The following is an 8,992-nucleotide window of genomic DNA, read 5'->3' on the forward strand; positions in this document are numbered from 1 at the left end:
ACTTGAATTGAATTTGAACCTGTTTGCTTGAAAAAACTTGATATTTTACCCAAAATTTAAAGCTTAAGTCATATAATTTAAAAAGTACACACCATTAATTCATTCCACTCCGTCAGTATCTACAAACGCAGGCCGTGTCTCTCTTTCCCCACTCTGTACATATGTCTGCATGCACAACCAAGCACAACCAATCAAATTAACCCGATTTTAAAAAAAAGGAAAAGAATAAAAGCTAAGGACAAAAATGCTCCCAAGAGTAATTTCATTTGGGTCTGAATATGAAGTCCTGCTGTTGCATTTTTCACTGAATATTCCGGAAAAATAAAGTTCAAAGGAGGACTATTCTTGAAGCTAAGTTTAATTTTACTGTTTTGTAAGGTCAGTTGCACTGGTTACATCACATTTTGAGATACATACTGATTTAAAAAGAACACAGGCTTTATTATTTATATTTAACATGTATTTGTGGATAAAGACTTGAGCCTTACTTGGGACTTGCAAAACAGTGACTTGGTCCAACCCGTGGAATTTGGTAGTGTATAAAGAAGGAACAAAGCTGCTCTAAACTTTGCAGTTGGCACTACTACATACCTGTGTGTTCAAAACTAATATTTTCATTTAAAGGAACAATAAGTAAGAAATAAGTTTGTGTACGTGTTGTGTATGTGTTGTTCTGAATTGCAACACTAGGCGTCAGTATTATTTATTGGTCCTTTAAGACAAAATTATCTAAACTTTTCCTTTTGTTGTTTGAGGAAATTTGTCAATGCAGGTATTAAATACTTACAGTAATATGGCCTAAAAACCTGCTGCTAATAAACAGGTGACACTTGAAATAGAATTAAATTTACCTGAATGTGTTTGTTTTTTTTTAAAACGAGGGAGATTTCTTCTCACCAAATGCAAAATATGTGGCTACAGTGGTAGGACAAGCAAATGACTGACCTGCTCTTTCTGAGAATGGTGTGAGCACATTTACAGACTTAGAACTAAAAGACTTAGTTTATCCTGGCCTTCTTACATACAATTTACAGAGACCTAACACCACAACATGAGATGGTTAAGACCGACCAGATTTACCAAATGATGTCATTGTGGGGGATAATATGTGCCTTCAGTGAACCAGCATTGTTAGAAAAAAAAGTTTGCTATGAACAGAAAGACAACAAATCCTTCAGCTATACTTACCAATGGTAAATGGTCTGCATTTTATCCTGACCTGGTACAAACATAGTCAAAATTATACATGCTCAAATACTACCATTCCCATACTAAAATTGTTTTATTAATAGTTTCTTATCAAGATGCACCTTGACCACAAGCTTTTTTGGTTCATCAACAAGCTCCTGGCATAATTCTGACAACTCTTCTTGACAGAACCAGAGATCATTTGAGATACATGGTTTTCTGATAAAGACACAGTTTGTAGCTTTTAGCAAAATTCTTCAATTGCGTTAAGGTTAGATAAGCTCATTGGGAACGCCAGGTCTTACCAATGAGCATAGTTCCAGGATTTTTGCAGACGTCTGCCCATTCTGGCGCCAAGTTGAAATGTCACCAGTGTTGTGCACGTACATGGGAGAAGAGGGAAGTGTAATGTCTTTCGAGGTCAGAAAGCTATAAATATTGAAGTTAGCACGTGTTTTCTTGCTAATGCATCGATTAAGGCGGAGACTCAACAAAGTAGCAGGGTGAACGGGAGCAAGCTGCGCGTCACACCCATGCACACACCCAGGGGATTTTGCCCGAATCACTCTCTCATAAACTGACTAATCCAGCATACAGAGGCAACTGCGGTAAACAGAGGATAACAAATTTTCCACATTGTGCAATTGTTAGTGCATGTATGGGAAATAAAATAAATAATATTTAACTTCAAAACCTATACTTTGCACCTTTAAACTAGAATAAAATCTACAAATTGCCATTTTAGTCCTTCTCTGAGTCCTTTAAACCTTCTTTATATGCTGACAAATAGAAATTCAAACTATTTTTTGTATATTCAACAATTCTCACGAGAAGTTAATAGACCCTGACCTAAGGGATGTTACAAGTCATTTTAAATCCTTGAGTAAAACTCAAGGATTACATATTACATATTTAGGTTGAATGTTAGGAATTTTAAAATGTTTATAGCTACACAATATATCAAAATTGAATGTAATTGTAATATGAGTGTTTATAATCTTGTAGTTGCAAAGGGCTGTTTGGATGCAGTTTTTGGTTGGCTACCACATTTCAAGCACAATGCATTCACACTCTGTATGGCAATAATGTGTTTTGCCAGTTGGATAGTCTCTACCCGCATTTAATAAAAAAAACATGTTTATCATTTGTGGCCAAAATGCTATTTTGTTTTGCTCTTTGCACAAATGGATAAAGAGTGGTTCAAAATGAAAAAAAAAAAGAAAACTGGCTGTTACTGTATGACAAATATAATTTTAATTTATCTTAAGTGGACTCCTGCTATAGTTAATCTTGATACATTGAACATTTTTAGCATAAAGAAATATTTCATACAGGTTGGTCTATTTTTAAAAACACTCAAAAAATAAATAAAAATTTAAAGGAGATAGCAACAACTTTAACTTCTTAAAGCCAGTAAGTGGCACACTCGCTTGTCCGCTGTTGTTCCAAGCTTCAGCTGCACTGTAATCCATCTGGCTGCCAGGTCTGGTAGCATTAGCATACATTTAATTTACCTGTTCAGAAGGAAAGCGACAACCTCCGTGTGGCTTCTGAGCCCCTTTGTTTTCTTAAAGGAGCAATAAAGCAAATGTTACCATTAGGTACGCTGTTGAGCACTGTCTGTAGACCAAAACAAGATGTGTGGCAGGCAACACATTTCTCTACCTCCAATCTAACACCATACCAGTTATCGGTTGTAATTTTACATTTTTTATCAAAAACAGACTGCCCTGAATGTACGGAAGGATGCGGCTCACACGGCCGCCGGGTTGCATTAAACAATGCTAACTATGTTAGCTCGGCTAACGATGGCTACTCGCCTTTCATAACAGTAACTCCTGGCCCATTGCTGGTCAAACTCCAACAATTAACTCACAGGTCACAATTGTAGCATTACATTGAATGAAATCAACAGAGCAACACAAGTCTAACAAGACTGTAACAACAACAAAAACAAACATTTGACCTCTTGCTATTACTTACATGTCTGGAGCAGATAAGCTAGCTCTGAGTTAAACTGGAGCTGCTTCTGCTCCCAAAAATGCTCTCTAGCTTGGAAACGTGAGGCCAGTGTTAATCCTCATTTTGTCTCTTTCCTAATCTGACAATTTTTTTGTGGTAATAATGGGTACGATCAGTCTGCGGTTGAATGTAGCCGTGGCATTTTATGAGGAGGGAGGGGCTTAACCCTGAGTGGCATCTATTCACATGTACGTCAATGTTGGCATCATAAACAGCAGTAAATATGTATACATTCGGGACCCGTCAAAATTTATAAAACAATTATTTATATTCTATGTATTTAAATATAACAGGTTGGATCTGGATGAACAGCGTGTATTATAGAATTGATTTGTGCTTTCTTTCAAATATCTTTATTAAAAATACAGCCATTAAGATTTGCGCTGGATTGTGCAAGTGACCAATATAGTGTTTGAAACCCTGGGCAGCAAGAGCTAAAAACAAAATTCAGATCAAGACCTCAAAACTTTAATTTGACTTCAAAGAAAACCACGGCAAATGTGCTTTCTGTCCAGAATAACATGTTGATGCTGATCCCAACAGATGCTGAAAACTTTGGTGCCAGGGCTTTCGCACAACTGCAATCCATTAGATAGTCTGCTGCTGTGATATTTAATTCGAAAATAAATTCTGTAAAAATATAATCTTAAAATTCTTTACAAAATTTTAAAAGCAAGTCATGCAGTTGTAGAATAATTGCAATGCACATGCTTTGACCATACCATGTTGGAAATGTGGTTGTAAATTGTTTAATAAACTTTGATGCAACTAAGGAATTTGTCCAAAAAGAGATCATTAAACTATTCATAATCACACTGTGCAGCTATAGATAGGAACTGGGTTCCAGGTTACCCCCTCTCCAAATGTTTTTAAAGTTAAAGTTTAAAGTTACAAGACTTTTTATCTGCACCAAAGAAAAAATGTATTTCATATCTTTAGCAATGAGTTCCAGTGGAGATGTTTTACACAATACATCCGGAAGTTTACCATGAAGTTATTTATGTTATTGCTGATAATCACATTAGTTTACTGAGCAGCTCAAGTTCACTTGCCCTCTCCATACCCGTTTTAGATGTGAAGAAAATGTGTTTAACATTAGGCAAAGACAAGTTTTTTTTTTTTTTTTTTTTAGTAGGACAATTTGTACAGAAGACGTGTCCCACATCATGATGCATCATAAATGCTTTGGTAGACGATTGTTCGGGTTTAAATCTTTTCTTATTTTCTTATACCTACCAGATCGCCAAAGGATACAAGCATCATCAGAACACATATGCTCAGGTGGCTGATAGGATAACTAGTGATCATGCTCTACACAAATCCGGGCTTTATGTAGATCTATGTCGAGAAGATGTTCACTGCTCAAACAAAGCCAAAAGGAATTCCTGTTTGCAGTTTGCTTCAAGCCAAGCAGGGGACACCTACTTTTCTCGTCTACCGGCAAAGCACAATATGTGGCAGAAAACTAACTGCAAATCACCCTGAAAACATCATGCCTAATCTGGAACATGGTGGGGTAGCATCCTGTTGCATAAACTACTCAATAGAAACATTTTAGTGATGCAGTCCTGTAAATAGTAGATTTTAGTATTGCATTGTCATATTTTCATTAAGCACTGGCTTAACAGTGGTTTACTTAAACACCGCCTCATCTGTGGAGCTTCATCTCAGACTGTTGGCTTGCTTTTCTGTTTTATGGATGACACTGATGCGTGACTCACAACAATGCAGTCAGCATTCGGTTTAGATTATACTGTATATGTCCACTCTGCTTTAATACCCACTTGAACAATGGTTTCTTTTAATAGCTCATATTTTCAATTGTCTTTCAAATGTTTCTGTTAACTCATTTGTTTTTTTATGTCCATATTTTTCATCGCATGCTAAAATTCCATCTCATAGTCAAGGCAGATCTCCTTTTCTGTGTTGTGTTAAAGCCATGCCATCCTGGCTTCCTTCCAACCTAAATGATCAAAAGACGTGTTTGTCCATGGGCCCGGCTCAAGGTCTTATGGGGCCTGAGGCGGAACATGACTTTGGGCCCCTCTTCCTGTTCAGAACATCACGTCCACTAACCACTGGGGTTGAATCTGGGAGAGGGGGCAGAGTTTAATTGGCTCAGCTTAAAAGCAGTCACAGATAATTGGTTATTATTTGCTGAGATTTATTTGTGAAGAAACCGAAGCTCGAACTTGTCAACTCCTTTAAACAATTTGAAATCATTCAATCAAATTTTATGATATTCTCTATGAGCAATAATAAACATTTCAGATCTGTGGTCTGTGTTAAAATTCAAGCATTTATGGGAGGCCCCTGATGGTCTTGGGGCCCTAAGCAGCAGCTTAGTTCACTCGTGCCTTGGTCCAGCTCTAGCCCACAATTTTACATAGTGTTCCACTTTATTCTAACTGAATAAAGATGTCATTTAAATCCTGTTTTGTCTTTTGATTCACCCATTAGTGTTATGTTACTGTTGCTGCGATTTTAAAATGCACACTTTCTCATTTTCGCTTCCGCCTTTTAAAAAACAAATCTGTTTTCCTTTTTTTCTGTCCAAACCTTTTTATCTATGCCATCTTCTTACATGTTGTTTGCTTTTACCCATTTTCTCCTATTTTCCATTGCTCCCTCTCTTTCTCACTTGCCCTCCTCCCCTGTTTTTTTCTTTTTTCTGCCCAAACTTCTGCAGCCCAGCTGGCATGGTTTTCTAGTGGTGTAGTAAAATATAAATATAATAAGGACGTTTTTGAGCTGGTGAATCCATTCTGAGCAGAGAAACATCACCACAGAGCCCACAGATGTGGCACATACTCAGGAGGGAAAGAGGGAGAGAGGGATGCAGAGGGGGAGGAGTGAAGAAACCCTATGACATATGTAACAGGAGGAGCACTGGAGTGCATTTTTGTTCACAGCGAAAGGCTATGGGACTTGTTATTGAACAAAAGAATTTGACTGAATGCTAATATAAATCTTTGGCATAAAAGGTCTGATTTAATTAGAACCTCATTTCATTTTGGATCAATTGCGCCAACAAAATAACATTATGAAGATTAGAAGAATTTTAACAACTGTAATTAAGGGAAATTAATAGGTGTTTCTCTTACAATTCAAACAATATTTCTTGTTTTTTCATTTCTTGGTGTGTCTTAATAAATAAAAACAAACAACCTTTTAGACATAAACAACTAACAATTACCCTATACACTTTAACTATTGGTCATGATCCAACCATAAACTAAGATTATTTATTAAGATTAAAATTTTCAAATACAGCATTTTCACAAATAAATGTATTAAAGCGTGATGTGTGTTTTTATGTGCCCCTGTTACGCCGTAATAAAACCAAGTGCAACCAATGGCCTTCAGAAGCCTACTGATTAGTAAATATTCTACCGGTGAGTAATTTATTCTTATTACAAGTAGGCCTACTGCTCCTCTACGAAAGCCTCAGAGCTTTATTAGAGGCCATTAGTGAACAAACAGCATCATGAAGACCAACAATCAGAGCAGACCGATCAGAAATAAAGTTGTGGAGAAGTTTCGGGCAGGTTTACGTTGGAAAATTTTTTTAATCTATCTTCTGAAAATGAAAAGCACAAGGCACAGTTGAAAAGGAAAGATCAGCACTAATCAGAGAAGTACCCTAAAGGAGCATGGTAATGCTGAAGGAGGTGCAGCCATCCACAGCCCAGGTATGATAATCATACGGCAGGAAAAAAAAAATAGTCCTTTCTGCACAAGTAACGGCAAGAGGAAGGCCACTTTTAAAGTAAAGTAATGAATCATCCATCAAATCATGAATTTGCTCAGATTAAAGCGGTATTGGAAGGCTGTTTTACTAGGCACACCCAGGCCTCAAAACTACCAGACCCTTGAAATCAAGGAATCCCTTGAATAGAACCTGTGTGGGTTCCACAGTAGGGGATGCATTTGCACACTGCAACATGGTGTGATGAGAGTCTATTAAATTCACCTTAGGTTATAGAACAGTAAAAAAAAAAATGTCTGACAAATTAGGTTGGCTAAAGAACTCAAAAAGCAACTCATCATGTCCTTGACATCTATCATTCTGAATTAGGTTGCAGAACTATTTTTAAGGCTTTGGAACTCAAGCAAAGTAAGAGCCCATCCATCCATCCATCCATTTTCTATAATAAAGAGGGCGTGAAAAGATGCTGAACCTTTTCAAGAGTGGCCGGACTGACAACAATAGAGTGCATCAATACCAAAGAACAACATACAAAGTATTATAGGCCTCACTTTCCTTAGTTTAGGTCTTTTTTTGTCTGTTTAGGTCTGTTTTCATGATTCAGAAAGAGACTGTTAGAAAGTGGTATCCATAGGAGATTTACAAGGCCAAAGCCACGGTTGACCAAAAAGGATGCACTTTTTTTTTTTGCAGCTCTAGTGGCTTGCTTTTATTCACCGTAGAGTGACAGGAAGGCGGTGGAAGAAGGGGAGAGACATGCAGCAAAGAACCGTGGGTCGGATTCGAACCCGGGTCGACCGCGTCAAGGACTAAAGGCCTTCAAACATGGGTCGCGCTACACGCTACGCCACGAGCATGTCCCTAGGATGCACTTTTTTAGACAGTCTCGGTTTGTTTAAAAAAAAACTCTGGTGTGAATACAAAACTGCCTCAATCCAACCCAACTACAGAAAACCTATGTCTCGGACTTACAATCCGCTGTAGCAGGGAACGTTGCACCTTTTGCTTAGCAAAGCTGCTCCCAGCGCCCTTTGGGACTCCTTCTGTTTGTCGGAATGCTTTCTCGACGGAGTTCCACAATTAGAAAGAAAAGGTCTCGAAACCTGTGCTAAATGAGCTGCTCTTCACACTCACAATGATTTACCAACTGTAATAACAGCACAAATATGCAAAACAGAGGTTCCTCACACAGGATTTCCATAACAGTTATCCTCCATTTCCTGGTGTGTACTATGAGTCGCCCTTGTCATTGCTGTCCAATGGGAGCAATGATTGTCACATGCATGGCTTTGTTACAAGTTATACTTCACTTGGAAAACATATGTAAAATAGTACCACACCAAATGAAATAAATAAATAAAGTTATTCTGGTCCAGACCAAACAAGTGGACCAAAGGTATGAATACGGCCTGAGTTGCAACAAAAATTAGAATATCTGTAACACTTTTTGTGCAGTAGTGTACACTGTGAAGTTTGTGGTTTTAATGTGACAAAACACAAAGAAATTCAAGGCATAAACAAATTTGCAAGGGACCTAAATGATTATGTTATGGGGTACAAATATAACTGTTTTTCAGACTTCTAGCTCACTCTCTTTCTTTGGCAGAAGACATTTTTGTAATTGTTTCTACCTGTATGTTTATCCAGCCATTCCTTTCAAAATATCATAGGTAACATGTTTATTTATTGCAGTGTTTATACTAGAGTTGTCTGTTTATATTAAAATGTTATCTTCTTTAATCTTCAGCTTCTTATGTACATGTCCCTCAAGAAGCCCTGCCTCTTACCAGGTCCAAATGCAAATGAGAAATTGTTTTTTTTCTAATCTGCCCTGCCTGGTCAGATAAAAATAAATACCCTTCATTGTATGAAAAAGAATTGAAATGGGAAGTATCCTTGCTATTTCAGCAAACATACTTTTAATAATATATTTTATGCCATCATGAGCTCGTAGTGAATACCCAATAATCAGTTGCATGCTTTGGGTTACTTGTATCTTTGCTTGTATGTGGATTCACGTGCATCTCCAACTCTTTCATGCATATGTATTTAATGTCAGAGCACAGTCTGCTG

This window comes from Fundulus heteroclitus, chromosome 7, assembly GCF_011125445.2.
Source record: "Fundulus heteroclitus isolate FHET01 chromosome 7, MU-UCD_Fhet_4.1, whole genome shotgun sequence".
Taxonomy (NCBI): domain Eukaryota; kingdom Metazoa; phylum Chordata; class Actinopteri; order Cyprinodontiformes; family Fundulidae; genus Fundulus; species Fundulus heteroclitus.